At 36.4% G+C, this 25,612-nt stretch overlaps 1 long non-coding RNA gene across 2 annotated transcripts in view; it reads right to left on the reverse strand.

Moving 5' to 3' along the window:
* LOC137228938 (uncharacterized) overlaps positions 1-25,612 on the reverse strand; it is a 42,430-nt gene extending 16,818 nt beyond the window's left edge. The window contains exons 1-6 of one of the 2 annotated variants that reach the window (XR_010945415.1): positions 24,583-25,612; positions 20,155-20,336; positions 19,715-19,788; positions 16,794-16,876; positions 8,323-8,441; positions 6,531-6,608 (exon numbers count right to left, since the gene is read on the reverse strand). This is a non-coding gene — a long non-coding RNA (uncharacterized lncRNA). The remainder of the gene's footprint in view (positions 1-6,530; positions 6,609-8,322; positions 8,442-16,793; positions 16,877-19,714; positions 19,789-20,154; positions 20,337-24,582) is intronic. The other variant, XR_010945416.1, reaches the window with a different exon arrangement.

A 25,612-nucleotide genomic window follows, 5' to 3' on the forward strand; every position in this document is an offset into this window, starting at 1 on the left:
TCAATATAGTTCTCAACGCCTTTGGGTAAATACCAAGGAACAGGATTGCTGGGCCACATGGTAAGATTTACCTGGAGATAAATCTCACAATATTGTGGCGGCCCCGTATGACTAGGTCCCGCAGAATTTTTAACTCTCAGACTTGTCTACATGAGCTTTCAGCAATTCATCAGTTAGAGTTCAGGTTTTCATGCCCGGGCACTGGTTTCTGTTGCAGTTTCTGTTGCAGAGACTCACAAGTCTCTGATCTAGTGATGAGATGAGACTCCCTGTATTTGCCTGTCTCTTCAGTCTTGGAGGCAGCAGTTTGCCCTGTGTCCTGCTCTTTCTTCTGGATCCATGTAGAGTTGGTGATTTTTTTAGTCTGCTCAGCTTTTCACTTGTTAGGATAAAGTGGTGACTTCCAAGCTCCTTATATGTAGAAACAGAAATATTCATTTTTTGGGGAAATACTGAAAAAAGGGTTTCAGTTATACATTTTGAGGCAAAATACGTTTGCCTTCAGTGGTCAAGATGAAAACTGATGTTCTACAAAAACTGAAAACTTTATATGAAGTATTGAGTTAGAGTTGAATATGGTTCATTTTGGTATGAGCACTTGGAAAGCATTAAAGTGAAAAAAATGTAACTAATCTAAAAAATTCTTAAGATTAATAGAAATTATGAGAGCGTATATAATACTGGTCCAAATAAATAAACCAGAAACCAATTATTACTCATAGCTGTAGATTTTGCATCATGTAATAAATCCTAATCATTGATAATTACTGTGTCCTACTGCTACAAGGGAAAACCCTCTGCATGATTTTTTTGACCATTAGATCACCAGAAAAGTAGCCTGATTGTAACCTACCTATGAATAATATTCATAGTCTGTTATATGACAATGTTACTTTTAAGAGCTGCAAGCATTCCATAAAAACATCACTAAATACACAGAATATGTGCCATGAGCAGCTCCTAACCTTGATGTCATTAAAGAAGAAAGCTATTGCCATAGTACCAGAAATATTGCTTTGGTATTTTTCCACAATTACAAGTTTTCTCTTTGGTTTATCTTAAACACATTTGACAACTTGGATTTTTGTCTAAAGAGAAAGTCTGCTCCTTATTATAAAGTTGTAAATGTATTTTTGAAGATTTGAGAGTTAAACCAGCACATAAACGATATGCAAAAAATGTATTTAAAGGTTGATAAAACTGAAGTGTGCTATTTTAATTGCAATTTGGAAAGATGGTTTGGAATGCTTAATTAAACAAGAGAGAAATTACAGATTCTTGACTTGGATATATTTGAAGTGTACCTTCTTTTGTCACTTTAAAATGTATTTATTAAAACCTGAGAGAAAATTCAGATAAAAATGAAATATAAAACAAAATGATAGGGATGCACAACATCAATAGAAGTCATTCTGATATTTACAAGTGAATTATAACAAAAAAATTTAGATCAACAGTAAAAGCAGTAATGTAAGAGGAAGAGTGTAAGTAATGAATAGGCTCCTTGATTACATGATGATCAAGTTATTGAAGAGAAATGAATCATATGGACACATTTGAAAACACCTTTGATGAAAATAATATAAAACCTATAACACATTACTATAACGAGGATAGACTCCTGCAATATTATGGCTTATGTGGGAAGAAACTTGATAGTTTTTTTTCCCCCCAATTTGACAACAATCTTAAAACTTACATGATATTAAGTGATAACAAGTTGTGAGGCTGAAATAGTCCCAACAGAAGTATATTTTCTATTATCTCTATAGTAAATCCTATTAGAAATTATTGTTCAATTAAGAGGTAATCAAAATGTATTCAGCCAAAAATGTAAGAAAAAAGTGTTATTAAACATGTGTCAGACAATTAAAACCTGCACAACAAAACTTGCTAGACTTTCTTGCTAAGGTGGATTTAGACAATAGGATTGCTTTAGATTACTTATTGGCTGACCAAGGAGGAGTCTGTGCCGTAGAGAATAACTTTTGCTGTACCTGGCGCAAAACCTCTGGTATTGTAGCAAATACAAGAAGTTAACAAACAAGGCACTTGGCTAACACAGGTTACTTCCCTTTCAGGTACATGCTTTGACTTATCTGATACTGACTGGTTTGGTTCATGGTGGCCCTGGCTACAGAGCATACTTCAATCTCCTGGTGTTTTCCTTCTAATAGTCACCATTGGAGTCTCCCTGGTGTGCTATGCTTGCTCAAAGGTCTTAAGTGCTTCTTCACAGCCATCAACGTTACCTCAGATGGTCTCACTGTTCTTAGAGAAACAGAAACGAGATGAAACAAAAGATAAACAGCAAAAATAGTTCCTCCAGATCTGACCTCATAACCTGAGAGTTTCACAATGAGACAGGAACAGCTTAACTATGACGGTGACTGAGAGTAGGGTTGATACCAAATTGTTGGCCAATCTCTCATGTATGAAAGGATGAGCAAACAGGGGGAATTGTTAAATTAGCTAAACAAGGAGGCCACCAGACTGAGGTGGCTCTAATTCCGTGATGGCTTGTGTAAGCAAACCAAAATCTAAGCGTGTAAATGCCTCAAGGTTACAAAATCAAAATACTCAGGAAAACCAATCACAAACAGCCATCTAGGCATTGTACTCTAGCCAGTCAATAATTTCCTTTCTTTGCTTCCACTTTCTCTTTCTAACTTGTTCCCTTGGCTCCAGAGGTTTAACCACCTCTGGTTTGGTGCTGCCTGGTTCAAATCAATTTTCGCTCAAACTCTTAAAATTTAAAAAAAACGTGTGTCTGACAGTCAATTAATAAAACCAAAGTTTACTGGATTTTATAATGTTTGTATTATTGCAGCTTTAAAAACTAATTTATTTGTTGTGATTTCTTTCTGATTCTAAATATTCATTTTCTAAATTATTTTATTTTATTTAGTTATTTAATTTTTTTCGGTACACGGGCCTCTCACTGTTGTGGCCTCTCCCATTGCGGAGCACAGGCTCTGGACGCTCAGGCTCAGCGGCCATGGCTCACGGGCCCAGCCGCTCCACGTCATGTGGGATCTTCCCGGACCGGGGCACGAACCCGTGTCCCGTGCATCGGCAGGCGGACTCTCGACCACTGCGCCACCAGGGAAGCCCTAATTCCCTAAATTCTAAGGGGAAAAAATGGATTTTAAAAATGTGATGCCCATATGCATTCTATTCCAATGTTTTTGCACTCATATTACTTTGCCAGGCCTTGTATTTCACACTTTCTTTTATGTTCAGCTGTAAGAATGTTTGTTATGAATTATTTATTTACCTGAGCTAACACCAGAATTCTGTGCTTTATTGAATGTTTTATAAACTAGAAAATTTGGAGTTGCCTAGCATCCTCTGCAAATCATTAAAAAAAAAAAGATGCTCCCATTCAGAGCAGATGGGAAAAGAGCAACATTTACGAAGAAATGTGCATGATGTTGGGCGAAACATGCTCCAAAAATAAAAAGAATATCAATTACTCTTTCGATGTTACAAGAAACTCCTTCCGCCATGCATTTTCATGGATTCATCAGTCATTTACTTATTTATTAACAGCTATCAGTCCTGGATCAGGCACCGGGCTGAGCACTGAGATTACATTTGTGAGAAGACATACAATTAGGTCTTGCTACCTTAACCTTGATGAAAGAATACCAAGCTGGTAGGATTCAATCTACATCTAGCCTAAAGACATCCTAAAACAGAGTGTTTTGTTCTTATTAGTTTTCTTAAGATTTTAATTTTCTACATCAGTTTTAGTTTAACAGCAATATTGAGAGAAAGGTAGGTATATATTTCCCATATATCCCTGACCCAAAACACACATAGCCTCTCCCATTTTTACATCCTCCACCAAGGTGGTACATTTGTTGCAATTGATGTACCTATACTGATACATCATTATCACCTGAAGTCCACAGTTTACACGAGCATTGACTGTTGGGGCTGTACATTCTATGGGTTTGGACAAATATACAATTTCATATATCCATAGTATCATATTGCATAGTTTCACTGCCCTAAAAATCCTGTGTACTCCACTTTTGCATCCCTCCTCTCCACCCTCCAACCCCTGGAAATCACTGTTCTTTTTACTGTCTCAGTAGTTTTCCAGAATGTCATATATTTGGAATCACACAGTATGTAGCTTTTCCAGATTGGCTTCTTTCACTTACTATTAGTATTTAAGCTTCTTCCGTGTATTTTCAGGGCTTGATACCTCATTTCTTTTTAGCACTGAATAATATTCTATTCTCTAAATATAACCTAGTTTACTCATTCAGGTACTGCAAGATATCTTGGCTGTTTCCAAGTTTTGGCAATTATAAATAAAGATATCATAAACACCTGAGTACAGGCTATTGTGTAGACATAAAATTTCAGTTCCTTAAAGTAAATTCCAAGTAGTACAATTGCTGGTTTGTATGGTAAGAGTATGTTTAGTTTTGTAAGACCCCACTAAACTGTCTTCCAAAGTGACTGTACCATTTTGCATTCCCACCAGCAATGAATGAGAGTTCCTGTTGCTCCACATCCTTGTCAGCATTTGGTGTTGTCAGTTTTCCAGATTTTAACCATTCTAATAGGTGTGTAGTGGTTTCTTACTGTAGTTTTTATGTGCATTTTCCTGATGTTACATGTTGTGGATCATCTTTCAATACACATTTAGCCATCTGTATATCTTCTTTGGTAAGGTGTCTGTTAAAGTCTTTGGTCTATGTTTTAATTGGGTTGTTTGTATTCTTATTGTTGAGTTTTAAGTGTTCTTTGGAGAACAGTCCTTTATCAGATATATCTTTTGCAAATATTTTCTCCCAGTAGGTGGTTTATCTATTTTATTCTCTTGACATTGTCTTTTACAGAGCAGAAGTTTTTAATTTTAATGATAGTAACTTGAAGTAGGTACGGTAGTATCAGTCTTCCAACTTTGTCATTCTCTAAGATTATGTTGGCTATCTGGGCCTTTTGCCTCTCCATACAAAATTTAGAATCGGTTTGTCGATGTCCATAAAATAACTTTCTGGGATTTTGACTGCGATTGTATTGAATCTATAGATCAAGTTGAAGAACTGACATCTTGAGAATATTGATTCTTGCCTACCCAGTTTTTTTTTAAGTTAAGTACCCATAGGTGGGGATGGTCTCTTTCTTTCACTTAAAGTGTGTTCTCTGGACCAGCAGCACTGGCATCAGCTAGGTACTTGTTAGAAATGCAGAATCTAATAGACCACATCACTGTGGAAATGTGTTTGGGGAGATCAAAATTGTCAGGGAGCAATCTGTGAGCAGCATGTTGGGTCTAATCCTGGAACAAAATTTGAAAGAGGCCAGGGATCAACAATAATGAAGGCAGTGGGATCTTGTAGGATCTTGAAGAAGTTCATTTTTCTTTTGCTCAGTGCTCATATAATTGATACAATTATAAGGATTTCCATAAGCTATTATTTCTTTATACTGGTGAGATTATGTTTTTGTAGCGAGACGAAGACTCTGAATTATTATATATTTGTGAAACCCTTCTACTGGTAATACAATGGGTTTCCTCTTACTTCTTTGTTATTTTGCAAAACCTGCACAATTGCTACATAACATTTCAGATGTTGTGTACATGAAATAGTATTTCAGGATGTCTCTAGACAACTATTTTAGCTTTGAGTTCTTTTTCGGATTTGAGATTCTAGTTTCATACACTCACATGCCTCAAATTTTTAAAACAAAGCAAAAGCAACAAAGACAACCATCCTTATTCCACAAAATATAAATGAGAAGACTGAAGCTTCCTAGAAATGAAGGAGTAAGTAGTATTTGACAATAAAGCAAGTTTCCCCTTAACTGTTCTCTATCTCAAAATCCCGTTCGTTCCCTTTATCATGTTCACTAAATACACAATTCTTTTAATTATTTTCTTTTTAAAAATTTGTCTCTCTTACTAGAATGCACATTAGAAGAGGTTTTGTAATCTTTCTATTTTATTCATAATTGTATCCTGGGCTTAGCTCATGGTAGACACTTAACTATGCCTTAAACAAGGCATTGAGTTTAATGCTTTAAAAATAAAGCTTATTAATATTTACCACTAGAGGGCATTTTCCTTCCACTTAAAAATACTAATTCTAGTCCTTGTTTTTTTTTTTTTTAAACTAGAGGGACTGAGTACACTTTATTAAGTTGCAAAGATAAAATATTTCAGATCAATCTATCATCTCAAATTATTAAGAGCTCAAAGTCTTTATGGCACATATTATATTAAAATACATATTTTAAGCATCCATGATCTATAGTTAAACTAGTTAGAATTTAAAACATTAATCCAATAAACTGTTCAGGATTTCAAACTTAGATCAACATACCAATACACACACATACATATGCAATACACATACAGGATTATGTAAAATATTTCAGTGATATAGAATAGACATAATGGCCAAAAACCATGCATCTCACAGTATTTGATAAGATTTGATGAGAGATAAATCATTTTTAAGTTAAAAATAACATATTTTTCCATAGAAGAGGACAAAACAAAGTACCTGGTCATAATGAGGCTGTCCTTCAACTGGAGTGGCTGTTTGAATTCTCCTGGAAGCAGACGCTGAGATGGAGTGAGCCTGCAAACAAGTTGTTCATTAGGGAATGCCACTGAGATTAACCTGTGTCAGGGAGGGTAAGCAAGCAGGATTGGGAAGAGATGGAATTCATGCTGGAAGGTTGACTTCTGTCAACCTTACAAGTTGCTCTGGGGCCAAGGTGGCCCATTAGAGTGGTCCAAAATTAGGCAGAAATAGCAGGTCTTGATATTCCTGTATCTACCTGTCATTGGATGTCAGCCATGGGGGAACTGGAGCCGTTGGAAGAGTAAGAAGGTGCAGCTGGGGAATCATTCCCTAAAGAGGCTGGAAGCTAAAGTCTGGGATAACAAGCCCTTCTTTGAAGGGAGATCTGGGAAGTGCTTGGCTATGTTGATCACAGCTAAATTTTATGGAGAATTTATGTGAACCGCTAGTTGAGTGAGGACTCTAGAACTGTTAAATGTAGTTAGGAACAAAGTACATTTTGTAGACCAAGTAGAATTATTTCAATGTAATGGTTCAAATAAAGATTAAAATATGGATGTTTAAAGCATATTGTGTAAAGTATAGGTCAGGGGCTTCCCTGGTGGCACAGTGGTTGAGAGTCTGCCTGCCAATGCAGGGGACACGGGTTCGAGCCCTGGTCTGGGAGGATCCCACATGCCGCGGAGCAACGGGGCCCCTGAGCCACAACTACTGAGCCTGTGCGTCTGGAGCCTGTGCTCCACAACAAGAGAGGCCGCGACAGTGAGAGGCCTGCGCACCGCGATGAAGAGTGGCCCCTGCTCACCGCAACTAGACAGAGCCCTCGCACAGAAACGAAGACCCAACACAGCCAAAAATAAATAAATTAATTAAAAAAAATAAAAAAGTATAGGTCAGAAATTGAGAGAAAGGTGCATGTTGGTTGAAAACATGTTGATATGTTCAACAGTTCTGTAATTCAGCTTCAAAGAAATGAAAATTCTTTATTTAATAACATTCTTTCCTAATAAGTTCAAGAAAAGCCTTCCCCATGTTCTCAGTCTCTTCTACCAGAAGATGGCACTCTTGCTCCTTGCCAGGGAACCCGGAGGCTTTGCACATCTTCAGGAGTATCAGTCACAGATCTCCCCTTGAAAGCTGTATAATAAAGCAGGCGCCTTCAGCCTGTTTATCTGAACCGACTGAGATTCTTTATGTGCAGGTGCAGCTAATCCTTTCAAGATGTAATGAAGCTCAATAAATCCTCTTTTGCAATATCGTCACTGGTCTTTGAGGCTGATTTCGCTTTTTGTGAGAAGGCAAGTGCAGAACGGCTCTGCATAATGCCGTATGTTTAAGCAATAAGGAGACTGCCCCATTGTCTCATGTCAGGCTGCCTGGGACACAATTTCCTTTATACTGTTCTCAAAATTAGCTGACGAGAGCAAGTTCCCCAGGTGAGCACAAGTTCCCCAGATTTTTTTTTTCTGAAGTAGGTGACCAGAGAACCATGCCTTCACTAGCTGTTATTCTCAACAGTACGTGCTGGGAAATTCACTGGGGCACGACATATTATCTGCCTGTATTTCTACACTGTTTCTTATTAGTAGAACAAAGTACTTACCTGCTATTCATTTCCCTTTTAGTGACTGTATAAATACTGAAGCTATACACTGGAAACTTTCAGAGTTATTATAAATATTAGAATCACTAGCATTCAAGTTTATATACATATATACAGGTAAGTTGTTACAGCATTTCTTTCTTTATGTAATACAACATAACTCACCTTTTGGATTGGATATCCAGTAACCATCATTCCAAGTTAGCATTCTCTTGGTCGTTTCTTAGGAAATCTCAAATTCTCAGGTGCAGTTAATTAGAAATACTACTGCTGCTTGGCTCTTCCTGTGAGAAATAGGACACATAATAAAGAAACAGACTTCTCTAAATTCTTATCTTGAGCATATTACAGTAGCATCATCTGATAAGCTATGGGTCTTAGCCCTTCACTCTTTAGAAAACCAGTAGCTGCTAATGAGAGTGGATGAAAAGCAAATGCAGAAGCAGCCTGCTACTTGTGACAATTGTTCAGTGTTATGATCTTTCTCCTTTCATATTCTCCAGCTTTCCTACTGCCATTTCACTGATACTAAAACATGCTACCAGTGACCGGCAAAGAGCTAGATCTAGAAACAACATGTTCGTATCCCAAGTTATCCCTCACTGTGACCATATGCTAGTTGTCAAAGGGTTAACTGAAAAAAATACATTCTCTCCACAGCAATCAGAAGGATCTTTTAAAAATCCTCAATCAGATTGAGTCCATTTTCTGCTTACTTTAAGATTTCCCAACATTTTCAAATTGCACTTGAAATTAAAATCTATATAAATCCTTATGTTACATGCCTTTTGATTTCCTCTCTAACCTGGTCTCCTACCTTTCTGCCCTCGGCCCATGGAACTCTAGCTGCACTGGCCTGACTTTGGTTTCTGGAAGGCAGCACGCTTTTTACGGCCTTAGAATCTTTGCTGTGGCCATGTCTTCTATCTTGGGCATTATTACGATCATTTGTTGGTGGTTTGCTCTTTATTCTCATTTCAATCCCAGAATCCATGTCATTCATTGACTTTCCGTCCCCCCGTTGTCTTTTTAATTCTACATCTACAGCGGATCACTGCTGCATTAGTTTCCTGCAGCGACCACAAATCGCCACAAACCAGGTGTTACGTTCTGAAGACTGGAGGTTGAAACGATGGTGCTGGAGGGGCTGTGCTCCCTATGAGGCTGTGTGTGTGTGGGGAGTTACTTCCTCTCCTCTTCCAGCTTCTGGTGGCTCCTGGCATTCCTTGCCTTGTGGAAGCACAACTCCCAATCTCGGCCTCCCGCCATCTTCACATGGCTTTCTTCTCTGTGTGCCTCTCTGTATCCTCTCCTCTTTTTATAAGGACACCGGTTATTTGATTTAGGGCCCAATCCAAACAGTATGACCTGTGCAAAAGCCCTGTCTTCAAATGAGGTCACACTCTGAGTTTCTGGGTAGACATGGATTTTGCTGTGGGAGGGTACTGTTTAACCCACTGTACTCACTTTGATATTTTTATTGATCTATGTATTAATTTCTTTATTATCTTCTTCATCCCACCTACCACTAGAATGCCATCTCCCTGAGACAAGAAACGCTGTCTATACATTTATGTGTCATACTGACACAAAAGAGGAATTCAGTCAATCCTTATTTCTAACAAATGAACGAGAAAGTGCTTCCAATAATTACAGCTGAGGCCCTCAAACATTTGAGGCACAGGACTAATTCCTTTTGTTCTGATTCCATGCTAAATGAAAATCTTCCTCTGCATGCTTTTCTATCTCATTCACAACTATATCTCTTGTTGAAAATTAATAAATTGTCCATTTTCTTTCCGAATTGCATTTGGTAGTCTGGAGACAGCATCCCTGAGTACACTGGATCTTGAAATCTGGCAGATCATGTTTCTGAGCATGTAAGGACCAGACACTGGACCTTGTTGAATACAAGCAGGTAATTCTACTTTATGCGGCCTTTATTGGGTTAATCTCTAGGAAATCCCTGGGAGATACCCTAACTCAACACAGCCTCCCTTTATTCAAACCTCTCTCTCCCCCAATAATAGTCAGTGGTAACAGAGGAAAACTAGCAGAGGATAAAGATAATATCATAAATCCTAAAAGGATCTTTGAATATCATAATAGGCATCATAAATGCAATCTCTCTTTTAACTCTATGAAGGTGCATATGTGTTTTAAATTCCTGTTATGGCTGCCCTATCACAAAAGATTTCATCTTTAGCTGCACATTAATATCACTTGGGGAACTTTAAAAAAAAAAACCTAACCCCCAGGTAGCACCTTGGACCAAGTACACCATAATATCTGACCCTCAGATATTGAGGTCTCAACACATTTTAAAGCGATTCCAATGCAGCAGTGGTTGATAATCACTGCTCTATCTGATCTTCTTTCTCTGGTTTAAGTTCCCATGATTGTTGTTTCTCTTTCCTGTGCCTGGTTCTCCTAAGGTGTCTTGTGATCTCTGAAAACGGTCTTATCTGTAGTTCAGCTTCCCTTTCAGGTGTTTGGCTCTTTTAGTTTATGAAGTCTATCTGAGGGTAGAACACTCAAACTACAACTGGCTCTTTTACTACTCAGTTTTCAGTGATTCTGGTAGAATGGCCAGATTAACCTTATATAGAGGTGTTTCTGTCCTTTTATTTTGGGCTTTTTTCCCCCCCAGTTTTTCTCTAGCATTGCCAGCTGCCTAGCTCCTTGTCTTTTGTATCCAACCTACAAGTCCACCTTGAGATAAACACTAATGCTACAGCTTATCTTGGTGGAGAGGGATGTGTCATATGCGATGGCAGAGGGACAGGAAATGTGCTTGAGCTGGCAGATAGACTATCTCCTTGGTGGTACCCTAATTTATCATACTACAGTTGTTTCAGCTCCCTCCCACTCCAGGCATCCACCATGGAATTTCTGTGGCTTTGCTCCTGTCAGGTTTTAAAAATCATACTCTTCCAAAAGTTTATTGAGCTCACATTCTTCTATTTGATCAAAATTTGTCTCCTTTCAGTCTGTCAGGAATAACTCACTTTTGATCTTCTGAAACTTTCCTTATTTCTGAGTATGGTTCTACATTTGTGCAATTAAAAACATATACATATGCAGTTCTAGGGTGCAATGTGAGGGAAGATTATAGTGTGTGGTCACTATGCCTTTTTGTCCACTGCTGTGGTATATTACATTACATACACTTGATACTGTATCTATACAAACACCACATTTCTCATTCATACTCAGAGATGGCACTGCTGATTATAATATACTTGATAAGAAAATTTAACACGTTTCTAGTAGTACATGAACTACAAATCAATCAGTTGAACATCTACTGAGTACTTTCTATTATATGTTTGGAACTAAGCTAGAAGCTGTGGATATAAAGATCAATAGAGGATTTTTCCCTCTCACAAAGCTCAACATCTGGCTAAGATGCCAGTCAGATAAAAATATAGAGTATATCTCTATATAGATATATAATATAATGAGTGCTAGAATAGAAGTACATCAGGAAGTTTTTCTGAAGATAAGAAAAAGATTAAATAAAATAAGTAATATGACCTACGTCTTTGAAGAATCAAGATTCAATACTTGCCTTTGCTTTTGTGTTCATTGTCAGTTTCCTCTGTGTTCCTCATCTGAGTTCAGGGACTCTCTTACTGGGAGGATAGTGGTGCTTTGGTTAAGGGTGTGTGTTTGAGTCTCTTGGCTTCTTATGGTATGGTTATCTGAGCACACAAGGCCTTTATGCTGGTTTTTCATTCTTTACACATCTGCTGTTGACTTCATCTCTTTGTCTTGTGAGCTGTGTGAAATCTTGCTTAAAATATGTCGCTCTATCTTAGCTCAGTGTCAGACTACCCTGCCTGTTGCCTTTGTTTTGCTGGAGACAAACCTGTGTGGCAGGTGCGTTTCTGAAGCAACTTTATTATATTTTTTTCTGCCTGGGTTCACTACATTTGATTTTACAAACCATTCTGTTACTGGTATTCTTCATAAGCACTTGGTCCAAAATAGCCTGAGTAAAGAATCCTAATTAGATAGAGCTAAAATGGGTTTTCCTGAGCCAGATCTTATTGAAGAAACCTGTTTGTGTTTTCTCATCTGTGGTATAGATTTCTAATGCTTCTATTGTTTATGAGAAGAAAAATACATTTTAAAAGATTGCTACAATTTAATTACATAAAAGCATTAAGTTGAAGTTCCCTTTTATATCTTTTAGATAATTTAGGGTATTCATTAGATAGTAACTTTTGGAAAGATGGAAATTATTCACGTAACATCATTGTAGATTGATGTGTTTTTAATGACATTTTACATCTTTCTAAAAATTGTATTTGATAATCTATAATACTTCTGAGATTATTTTCTGCATATTTTTGCACAAATATTTTAATATTCCTCCATTTTCCTGTTATATCATTTATTTTTGCTTTCAATATACTGCATTAACGGTAATAAGACCTTAAGGTAATAAAACGTATTGAATTAATTAGAAAGTACTGATAAAACTGAGAGATGGTTGAGGTATTGTGAATTGAAATTTATCCACATAGTTTAATTCCAGGTTCAGCTTTTGCCCGAGTATTTCAGATAGTCGATATTTTTGTTATGTAGCTGACTCCAGATGTATAACTGGGTAGCTTTCAGAGTTGAGTTACTTAGCAATGAATAAGAAGACAATATCTTTTAAATAAAACAAGCTTTAAATACTTTGGAGAAAAATTCACTATATTTAAAACATAATTTTGTTGTATCCTAATGGGAAAGTCTTATTTTTAAAAAGTTTGATTTTACTCTTTTTAAAGTTACTCTTCAGTTTTAAAATATTAGGTGCTATAATAATATGTAATTAAGATTAATAGTCTTCTCATTTCAAAAGTAGAGGAATTAAAGTTCTTTTATAAATGTACTTCTCATTTGAAACCACAGTCATTTGGAGAATTCATACAATATCAGCTTTGTCAATTAACAAAGAATTTAGGGAATCGATTCAAATAAGAAAATATAATATTCAATTCCACTGGGATTTCAGAGTTAAGAGATAATGGCAGAAAAGAGCTGTTGTTAAGAAAATGTTCCTGCATAAGTAGATTATCTACATTTCTCCATGTTAATCTATCCCATGTATTCATTGGATTTTATATTACTTCCTTTCCCCTATCCAACCAGGTTTTATTCTCTATAGCTCATGAGAAAGTTTAGAAAAGCATACTTTCTCATGGTATGTTTTCTAACAAGTAAGGCTTTAGAGGCTACAGAGATATTTCTGGGATGCAGGTTTAATTATGCAGCATTTGCTAGTGCACTTATTCACTTGTTTATTTTGGTTCTCCATTAGTGAAGGATTATAATTTTGTGATTTATGGCACCTTCTTACCTTTTAATAAAAATAGGTGAATTTACTGCATGAACTAAGTTCGTGTATGGAATCTACACATGTCAAACACCCTGACTCTATTCATGTAATTAGAACCTCAAATAGTATTAGTTAAGTTCTATCAACTGACACTGATTGAAACTATCATAGATTTATCATGTGTCATTCCCCCCACCCCGAGTTTTTTAATTTGAAGAAGGACAGATGCTGAGATCCAAACGGAGTGGTGCCACTCCCCACTTGATTCTATGTTCATGGCACAAAATACGCAAGTGAAAGCTCTTATATGGTTGGACAACAGGAATCCAATTAAATGGAAGAATTTTAAGGGTCAGTTAGCTGAGAATTTCTATCATGATAACTTATGGAGAAGTTTGTTTCGTATTAAAGGATTTCTGTGTGGTATTCCAGTTTAACGTATTCACACATTTTCTGGCGCGTTAGAAACACTCAACATTTGTTGAATTAATGAACTATGGTGTATATTATAATCAAAACTTAATTATTAACAGTGATAAAAGGGAGGGGACATCGTGCAAATAGTGCACTATCAAATAATATAATCAGTTTTGGTACTTGTAATACATTTTTATTCTCCAAGTTACATCTGCCCTTCTGAGTACTTTTGCCACTTCAGTTTGTATATTAAAGCCACATGGAAAAGACTAACTTCTAGCTACAGCTGTGGAACTGCCTGGTTAACCATTATGGCTTTCACATATACACTGACCTATTTCCCGTGTTACAAAGCTATTGCCATCACTAGTCAAGCTGATTCAAATTATTAGCTGAAATCTCTTTAACTCCTTCATATCTTTTGTTTCCAACTGTAAATTGTCAAGTACCATTCTTGAAGGGGAAGAAGGAATAAGATGTCTTTATTTCCATTCTTTATGATGTATTTAGGTCCAGCCAACCCCACTTATCTAACCACCTACCAGAACATCACTAACTCCTTGCCTTCAGTTTCCATACCTTTATAATATATTGTGCATAATTTTGTGAGCTGATACTTTCCGCCATTTACTATATGCAAGATACCGTGACTCACATATTAAATATTTTCTTAAATCTTATGGAAACCCAGTAGAACTCTATTGTTATTCCCATTTAGCAAGGATAAGTAGCTTGCTAGTAAATAACAAAGCCACACTATATCTTTCATTTAGCAAATAGTTACTAAACACTTACTATGTTCAAAATACTTTGCTTGGTGCTAAAGAAAATTGTGAGCTACTAGATACTAAAGATCTACTTGTTTAATGTTTCTTTGTCTGTTTCACAAACTGAAATGTAAGAGCCTTTAGTATAGCAATTTTGTCTTTTTTTTACCTCTAAATATTCAGCACCTAGGACCATGCTTGGCATACGTTAGTGCTCATCAAATAGTTACTGAATGAATGAATGAATGAAAGAAATATGTTTTCTTGGAGTGGTGATAAGTGAATCAGGGGCATAGAAGCAGACATCATGTGCAGAAGCCATTCCTTCCCCAGGAATGCCAGCCCAATCCCAAAAGAAGAGAGAATAATTACTTTACAATCTCCTTTCCATGCTCATTATCTAATTTCATCACTTGGGTTTTTCAGAAAGACTAGATTAACTTGAGATTCCTTCAAATTTTCCCAAAATGCTAGAGGTGGAAGGCAAAAATCTCACAATGAGAGGGTTTTGCAACTGCATAACATTTGGGAATTACTGCACTATGGTCTCTAAGAAGCTTTTACTTCATGTAAGGAAACCACACAGGAGTGGGTCTCCAGGGAAGATGGCAGGTGCAGGTTGGCTAAAATCATGGAACTTTTGTTAAGTTTCTATGCTCATCTGGACTCATGTAGTGTTACATTCTTCAAGATAATGACACATTGAAACGTCTTTGATTTGAAAAATAAAATGTCAAAAACAAAAGTTGCCAAGAAATTCAGACTGAGACATTTTATCATGTGAAAATGGCCTTTGCAGAATCCCTGGATACTCATATCCTGAGAGGTCTTTTCTTGAAAAGTTGACAGTCTGTTAGTGCCTGTTGGTGCTTTCCCCCAGCATGAACCCATTCTCAAGACTGAACTCTTCCTAAGTATGTTTTTAAAAGTGAACACACTTAGCTAAATATAAATTGTGCGTAACATCAGTTATGTGAAGGAAATGAGTAATCTAAATGCCTAGGATCTTTCTACATAAAAACAAAACAATTATTAAGGAGGGATTAATAGGTATGAAGTCATAGTGGGCAAGTTGAAAAAGCAGAAAGTTACCAAGCTGAAATATTTATTCCTCAAATTTCAGAAATATGTACACAAAAACATTTTATATGGGTAAATTTGTACAAATATTTAAATTACCGTGGAGAAATACTTATGTTAACTTCATACACCATAGAGACAGTGATAATTAGTATGAAAAGCAATCTATAATGAGACATGAACTCTAACATCAAAGCCTTCCACTATTTGTCCATTTCTCTGTATAATGGGGTTAAGAATGCTGAATCTCCCTGAGAGACCGAAGTTGTTCCAGAATTAGTTCTGAGATTCCTTTTTTAACAATGTGATCTATGAATTGCAGTAGTATGTAAATAACTTGTTTTCTTAATATGTTTGTAGCTTTCTATTATATATTTCAGTATCAACTCTTATCTAAATTATAGGTTGTAACCCCCCCCCCAGAAGTCAGATTTATATCTCGTGTCTATCACATAATAAAGACTTGATAAATATTTTTCAGGTGAATAAATAAGATACTTCAATCTTTTCTGGTCTTTCTGAGTGCAGTGTCAACTCTTGCATAATGTAATATTATGAGTTTTTACGTATTGTAAGCTTGTGATAGATATCTGTCATATGCATTTGTTTCTGATTAATAGAGCTCAAAGGTAACATAATCAGAGTATGGTCATGGTATGAATGTATTATAGAAGACAGGATTTTTTTAAGAAGTGGGCTCGGATTATAACCATAATCCAAGAGCCTCAGTATCCACAATTATGAGCAAAAATAAAGAGGTCTCTCATGGAAAGAGAAAGTGGAAGTAAAGTGAACTTTGTAGGCAGGCAGAAGAGGCAGTAATCTGGATGAGATTTGGGGCAGAGCCTTCCTGCAACTCAAATACTTCCCTTTTAATATTTAATATTGTCACTTAGATTTTTGTAATTCCCTCACATATAGCATTTATCTTATGTTACTATGTACAACCTGGGAGGTTGAGTCACATTTTCAAATCTTTTTGGAACAGCCCTAGGATATTTATTTGTAGCATATCCTAAGGTGCTTACTTGGTTTACCTTCTTTCCTCTGTAATCAATGGAAGGAGTTTGAAGAAAGATTTGGAGGCCTCCTTTTACCTTCTCCTCTGAAAACTACACTCCTAGAAGCGAGGGAGAAGAGTTGCATTTGAGTACTCGCAAGTGAGGCAGAAGAGTTTGTCACAAACCTTCATCTTGCCTGAAATGTGTCTGGGTTTAAATTAAAACTCTTTTAAAAGACATTATTGAGGAAGTTTTTTTAAAAGTCTGGGTAGGTGTATTTCTTCTATTGTTCAATTCTATGAAACATACCAGGAACTAGTATATGTCAGCAGTAGCAAGATCGGGGTACTAGAGGATTGGGGATGGTACCAGTGAGTGGCACCAGGGACTGTTGTGGTTTCCCAGGGCGAGTGTCTGCGGCTGGATGTGTGAGTATCCGCAAAGATGAGCTCAAAGGAGTTCAGGTGATAGTTTCATAGTCAGCTTGGGCTGAGTGCAGATGTGTACAGTAGAGGCTTGGAGCTGGGTTGGATGTAGAAGAGCAGAACGCACTGAAGGTGGGTTGCAGCAGGGGCACCAGTCACAGCTTGATGGACAAGGCTTTATAGGAGGAACCTATGACTGTGAGGTGCTGTATCTCATTTTATTTTTCCAAATGAATTGCCTGTAAATTTGGTGATAAAGGTGGGGCCGTTGAATTTCTCCTCACTGAAGTGTACACTCCTAGTGAAAGTGGAGCTATAACCTATTCTATTAGCTAATGGCGTATAAAATGCAAAGATGGGGAAAGTGGATAGGTGCTTGAGACCTAAACACTGTAGATTCCCAACAAGCAATTTAAGCTTTGAAAATAAGAGTTCTACAAGTTACCTTCTTTAAAATTTGAATGAATAGAGAGAGGGTTATTAGTCAGTTTGGATATGTTTGAACTGACACACACACACACTATCTCACACACACACACACACACACACACACACACACAAGCACATACACACAGCTCTTTAGAACCTAGATAAAACAACCCAAGACTTGAGAATCTGTATTTCCAGCTAGACAAGCAACTCCCTGAATCAATCCCTTAATCATGTCGTTTCTCAGATTAACCCAAATTCTAAAATTATCTTCCTGTAGCTTCACTGTAAATTTCCTTTTGAGAATTTAGATTTCCTAAAGGAAAGAAGGTTAAGTTAGCTCCCTATCCACCTTCTTTTCCACTTCTCTTCCTACTTCCACTTTCTGGTATCTCCTCTGACCTCTCACCCACATGTAGCTCTTGCTTTTGCTTGGGGAGATACCTTTTTTCTCTGAAAGTGGTCAGAGTCCTCTAACCTTGTCCTATGTGGTCCTCTCTTCAGCCTCAAAGTGGAAAGGATAATGAGCCTCCTGGAAAGTGTAGTTCTTCTAATTTGCCAATACTTCCAACTGATTAAAACCTTGACCACTTTACATAACATTTATACGTTATAAGCTACTGGCCACTATTCTATGGTGAACAGCAGCGGAACTGACCAATAAAAAACATGGATTGTTCACTGTACCTGGCCAAGGAAACAACTCCTAAAGGTTCAAGGAAACCGTCACAAATGTAACTGAGGACAACACATTTGCCAAAGTGACCTGAGACTGGAGTAGGTTATTAGCTATCAATGGAGATTTGGGGTTTTAAATTCTTTAACACTGGGTTTTGGCTAATGACATATCTGTTGATGCTACACGAGATTTTATCCAAGGGTTATCCTTTTGTGCTAAAAATATAACCTGCTATTAAGTCATATCAAGAAGCTGATACTCACTGGCACAAAATGCAACGCTTATGTTTCATGACTCTGGGACTGTAAACTAGCACCTCTTTGGTAGTGACTTCATTTTGTCCTTACAACTGTTCAAAAACTGCTTTGGAAACATTCCTGTACCTCAAATTGCCCCCAGGCTCCCATTCCCATTGCTCCCGATTTATCCTTTTTTACCCAACAAAAATCTAGAAGTCTGTGTTACACATTAGCAAATCAGCAGTGTTTTAAGATGATTTACAGAGAGCTTAAGAGAAAACTGCACTTTTTAAACTCCATGACCGGAAACTCCCTTGAGCTTTAATTTAAAGTCCCCACTTCCTGAAATCTCATTGACATAAAACATCTAATACTTCAGTACTAAATTTTTTTTTTGGAAGTGATTTTTAATAGGCTCACACACTGCTGCTAATCAATAAACTATTTTCATAGAAAAAACAGCATAGAGACTTTCTCTTAAGGACAGACATTCTTTCCTTAAGAATGTATAGATCTGTGACAATAGGTAGTCCAACAAGAAGTTCAAGGGCTGCTTTAAACAGATAGTATCTGCTGCTTTGACATGCAACAATGAATGCAACATAAATAATATAATTCTTTCACAATCCTACTAGAATTTGCCAGGAAAGATTATCGGGGAGAATTCAACCTTACAAAAACATTTGTGATTGTACAACTAACGGTAGAGATCGATAATTTTTGCTGGCAGTGAACTGGCAAAGTTGCTGAAACCTTTGTAAGTATCATCTGGTACTTAAACAATGCACACATGGATTTTATTTATGATGCTTTTCAATAACCCTGAACTTTGGGATCAGTTGGTTGTAGTGTAAAAGGCAGTAGTAGACCACCCAAGATGAAGTGAAAAATAAATCTTGGAAATATATGGCATGTACACATGCGTACACTGTTAAAGCTGGTTATACTGTTAAGTATTAGCTCTACACACAATACTGGGATTTAATGGCACCAGAATATTCTACGGAAATAGCCTTTGATCACTATTTTGCTAAACCGCATATTTAATTTTAAGAAGTCTTTCTGTTGGTAATCTGAGTAGTTCTATTTATAGGAAGTATTTAAGTTACTGTATCTTCTTCATAGAATTTAAATACTATAAGATTAATGGGAAAAAATGGTTGAGAAATTCAAGAAGTCACTCACACTGCTGCCAAATTTCAGGAAGCCTAATGCTGAAATATTCCAGGAAAATGTGTACCTGCGTTATCCTAGGGAATCTAAAGGAAATGAAATGATGATATTATCTATAAAGTATACACTCTCATTGCATTACACTCCCTCTCCTAAGAATGTTACTCAAAAACTAGATAAAACTATTTATACAGTTGAAGTTTTGCATACTATTTTTTAACCAAAAAACAAAAAAAAACACAAAAAACCCCAAACTAAACAAACACAGGGAGCAACACTTTAAAAAATCTGTAGAAATAGCTTCCAAGTAAGATTCTCCCACCTCCAATCTAGGCTCTACCACTGATAGGTAAATATTACTTAAAATACAACAAGTTTCTGTCAATTTCTATCACAGTTATTCTTGAACTATGTAACAGTTTCTCTTAATTAGTGGAATATGTAATTTTTACCTGATATCCCAGGGCTGAGAAATCTTGGTGACTGGTCTCAGGCCCCTGGAGCCCATAGACCCTGGAAGCAGATTAGCCTTTGTAGGACAAAGACAGGATAACGCCTGTGTGGAGCCACTGGGCCGGTCAAGTCTTGAGAAATCAGCCATGAAATACAGGAAAAGCGAGCTAAATGTGTGTGCCTGAAAGAGAATGAGATCCAAATCTATAGAAATGAGTCAGAGTACTGCTGATCAAACACGATCTGGGGATTGAGCTAAAATGCTAGTTCGGATTCAGTAGGTCTGGGGAGTGTCTTAGGTATCTGTAGTTTCATAAGCTCCCAGGTGATGCCAATGTTGGTAGCCCACACTTTGACCATGTGTTTTGAGTAGCTGGACTTAGTGAATGGTTGACCAAAGTAGACAAGTTAAATACAGACGGATAGCACCTAAGACTGGGATCCCCAGAAGAATAAAATGAGAAAGTAGATAGGAACCCAAGCATTCGCACTGTTAATAAAAGAGATGATACCGGTGTTCCTGGACGCTTTTACTTCCTTTGAAGATCCATGCACTTTCTTCCCTTGCCTTCCCAGCTCCCATTCTCTCTTGCATCACACTCTCACAACATTTGAGATTTCTCCTCCTTATGCTCTTAAAATTTCTTATTTTGGAGCAGTATCTTCCCATCCCTTAATGTTTTGTTAAATATGTTAAGTCATCATGTGGTCAATAAAAGAAAGCTGAGCATACAAGGTAAGTGGTGTTGTATTCAGTGCAAGGCATTTAAACATAGCAGGACTGATCAGATACTGAGAAACACAGAGCCTGGAGAGATGTCCAGAGAGTAGACCTAAATTTCAGGTATAAAAGAAACTCTAGACTTGAGGACACGGGGAGGGGGAAGGGTAAGCTGGGACGAAGTGAGACAGTGGCATGGACATATATACACTACCAAATGTAAAACAGATAGCTAGTGGGGAGCAGCCGCATAGCACAAGGAGATCAGCTCGGTGCTTTGTGACCACCTAGAGGGGTGGGATAGGGAGGCTGGGAGGGAGACGCAAGAGGGAGCGGATATGGGGATATATGTATGCATATAGCTGATTCACTTTGTTGTACAGCAGAAACTAACACAACATTGTAAAGCAATTATACTCCAATAAAGATGTTAAAAATAAATAATAAAATAAAAATAAAATACTTGTTTTGCAATTTATAACTCCAAAAATAAAAAAAAAGTCTAGTTTAGTTTTCTCTGAAAATCATCTTCAGTTCTACCATGAATATATATACTGCCCATTGAGTTTTGAACTTAATGCTCTTTTCATTTAGGGACAGTATAAAACATTTTACAGTCCTTATTCTTTTCCCCCTCCAGCTTGTCTAATATATATAGTAGTCTTTTCTAGGGATCAGCCCAAATGTTCTCTTGAAGTTCATATGAATAGAATAATTCTACTTCAAAGCCTGCACTGTTATTTCATCTCTTTATGCTGCTTTTTATCAATTTCCAAGATAGAGTTGAAGGAGGACAGTGCTTCAAACAAAAAGCAACTCTTTAAGGAGAATTACCAAACAATTGAACCCAATCAGTGTCCACACTTTCGGAACTTTATCGATTCCTATCAGACCTCGAGGCCCGTCAGATGCTTCTGAGAACTTCCTGTTAGTGAGCCTCTGGACCACGTCACAGCTTGGTCTTATTTTTGCCTAACAGTTCCGCTGTGGCTTTGCCTCCCACAGTACATGTGGTTTACTTTTTATGTTCATCCCTAGCTTGGCAGGGTTTTGAGGTCTCATGTCTCTTTTCATCTCTACTTTCTAAAGGGAGTAATTTTGCACAGATTATCATCTTTGGAGGTGCGAATGATGGTAGTGCTCTTTTTCATGTGTTCTTTAGAGACTATGAGTAAATGCCTGTTCTTGTATTTTAAATTACATCTTACTACAAGAAATAAAATTTCTTCTATACAATGTATTTTCTAACTCTGATTCTATTTTTGAAAGCTCTTTATCAGCACATGTGATTGCTCAGACCACATCTCAAGGAGTTTTCATATATAAAGGCACACAATGCAGTATGGTTTATTTACTTGAGCCTATATAAAAAGAATTATTTTGTTTTCTGGAAGAGGGTTCATGAAATAATGTATAGAGAAATGTTTTCTTTCCAAGCTTGAAAATGCTAACTGTGGAAACCGTATATAAAATATATATATATATATATATATATATATATACACACACAAGTGATTACTTAGTACAGAACAATTGGGTTATTCACCTTTAGAATACATCTTTTGTGATGATGATGGCAGACAGACAGAAGCCCAAAAAATTGGAAATTATAAGTTGACCTAGATGGAAACTAAGATAAATCTGTTGTATATTAATTTAATGAGGTTTTACAAGAGGATAGAAGTCAAACACATAAATTATTTATCTTTAATTGGGAATCCCCTAAAATATCTTTTGAGAATTCTTATTCAAAAAGGCAAGTAGAAAACTGCTCAAATGAATAGTATAAATGAGAGAAATTATTGTTATTGTTACAATTATTACATTAGAATGGAAGAGGGAGAAACTGTAAGTACAAGAAACCAAGACAAGAAGTGGAGGGATGAATGACTAGAGAGGGTGGCAGTAGACATAATCAAGAGCATTTTTTTATTCTTTCATTTAACAAGGAAGAGCGTAATTTTTTTTTTTATCATTGTCAGGACAGAAATAGAAAAAAGTGAATAAATGTCAGTGTTAGCAGTAAGTGTCATATATCAATGTTAATTATTACCCCAACTCTATGAATAAGCTATCATCTCTTTTATACAGATGAATAAAACTGAGGTATTATCTATTTTATAGATAGGAGCACTGAGGCCTAGGGAAGTATTGATTAAAAAAAAAAAAGTCCAAAGACACCCCCCAAGTAAAGGAGAAGACCTGGCCTCTACAGCCCCTTGATTGTCTAGCTTGCCTTATGAAGAAGGCGTTCCCTGCTTCCTTGGTCAACTCAGATCCTGTCCCCTCCTTCATCTTCTAAAGCTTTTGGACATCATAATCTTTCTTTGTTTCTGTACAGCTTGGTATCTTAAATAATATTTACATTAACTACTTATCTTTCTAGAAACACAAGTAATCAGGGATTGTACTTGTGTTAGAACTCTATTTCTATAGCTTTTGGTTGTGTGAATTGGGTAATTATAATAGTTATCTAACCACTCTGTGCCAGAGTTTCTTTATTGATTAAATAGGGATAAAATATAGGGTTTGTGGAGCTGTTGTGTTAATTATATAAAGCAATACAAATAAAGCACTTAGTAAAGAAAACAGTATGTTATAAACACTTAATATCATTATTGCTAGTACTACTGTATCTATGATGACTACTACTTTTAATATTAGTTATTTCTGATGCTGTATAATATTCACCAGGTAATAAATTTAATCTGCTTCCTGAACCAAATACAGTAAAATTAACTTCAACAAACATACACTTAGAATCAAAAGTAATGCAAAGAAAATGAGCAATGTTTCTGAAATTGGTAGATGCCAACAATGTAACATAGAGGTACCATCTTTAGTCAGTATCTAAATTCAAGTAGAATTTATTAAATGGTATGTGGAGATCTGTATTAATTTGTTGACATTTACCAGCAATTCAGATCATTGCATATAAAATATTTGAGGACTTAATAAAATTCATTCTTTTTTAGAAATTCAAAGGTGCAACCCCCCTAAAAATTGACATGCAGTAAACAAATCCTAAAGTGGCAAAGATGTTTGATTTTTGACACAAAACTGTCTAAAAAAGTGTAAGCCACTCTGGACTTAGTGATTAACAAAACAGTCAAAACATTAAGAACTGGGCTACACAAATAACATGGATTTTAAAAAACTGTATTTACCTGAGATCTAATTCTTCAGTGAGCTTTACAAAGAGAGGATGGAAGTTGAATCTTCAAAATTACCCAAACTGTGATGACTTGAACACATTTATGAAAACTTTTGCTTAGGTACTGTATAAATAAACACTGTGTCTACAAGTATAATGTTTAGATTAAGGGAAATAAAATACATTCTTTTTGTTATAGGAGAAAAAACTTGACAGTATAATATAACGGTGGGGTGGATTTGACGGATTCAAGATGTGACTTTTTTTTTTTAACTTTTTCTTTTTTTGTTTGAAAAAAAAGGAGTCTTTTCCTGTCAAGTATGTGTGCTAACTTCACCTGCATCATTGTTTAACTGTGAAGTACTCCATCTAGGGCATCCACTGAACAAATACAGGTTTCCTATTTCAGTGCTATCTTTGGTGAAGTCTTTTTTGTGAGGTTCCTTGCTAATTAGCTAGGCAATGTTGGACTCTGTGACCTAGCAGTCTAGTACTAGATGGGTAAGTTAATGCTGAAGGTAGGTGAAATATAAGAGAAAGAGAGGGGCCAACCTGATGAAGCTATCTTCTCTCAGCCATTCATCTGTGGAATTCCAAATTTCAGCTGGCCTGTGGTCACTTGAACTAGCAAAGAGATTATGGCATAAAGATTAATTTGAAGGTGATCATGGGAACACAGGCCAGTGCTATGACTCCAGCTGAGTAAAGACAAAAGAGGTCGACGTTAAGAGGGAAGATAGGTAGGGAAAGGGAAGGGTGGGTAGGGAGTATAAAGAAGCAGAGTGAATGACACCATGTGCCAGTGATGAGAATATGAGCTACAAATAGAGGACAATAAGCCAAAATCCAGTAAAATCCAAACAAATTGCACCACTTTGACTCATAATAGTGGGACATTTTACTTTTATGAATTCCATGCTCTTTCCATTTGGAATATTTGTTCTCAAAATAAAAGCATTTTTTCATACCTTTCTTCCAATCCCCTTATTCCTTCTGCCCAGACTGACTTCTTTTACTTCATCTGGGCAAACCTGTCTTATATTTCATTTCATAGCTTGTGTCACTTCTTTTCTGAAGCTTTCCGTGATCTCTCTCACCAAATTAATTCTTCCCTCCTCTTTGATCCCATAGCACTTTAAAAGAAAAACAAAAATCTGAAGTATATTTGATTTACAATATTGTGTTAGTTTCAGGTGTACAGCAAAATGATTCAGTTTTACATATATATTTCAGATTTTTCCATTATTGGTTATCACAAGATGTTGAATATAATTCTTTGTGTTATACAGAAAATCCTTGTTATCAATTTTATATATAGTAGTGTCTATCTGTTAATTCCATACTCCTAAGTTATCCCTCTTCCCCCCTCCATTTCCCCTTTGGTAACCATAAGTTTGTTTTTGAAGTCTGTGAGTCTGTTTCTGTTTTGTAAATAAATTCATTTGTATTATTTTTAGATTCCACATATAAGTAGTATAACATTTGTCTTTTCTCATTTGATTTACTTCACTTAGTATGATAACCTCTATGTCCATTCATGTTGCTGCAAATGACATTTCATTCTTTGTTATGGCTGAGTAAT

The sequence above is a fragment of the Pseudorca crassidens genome, chromosome 8 (assembly GCF_039906515.1).
Source record: "Pseudorca crassidens isolate mPseCra1 chromosome 8, mPseCra1.hap1, whole genome shotgun sequence".
NCBI lineage: Eukaryota > Metazoa > Chordata > Mammalia > Artiodactyla > Delphinidae > Pseudorca > Pseudorca crassidens.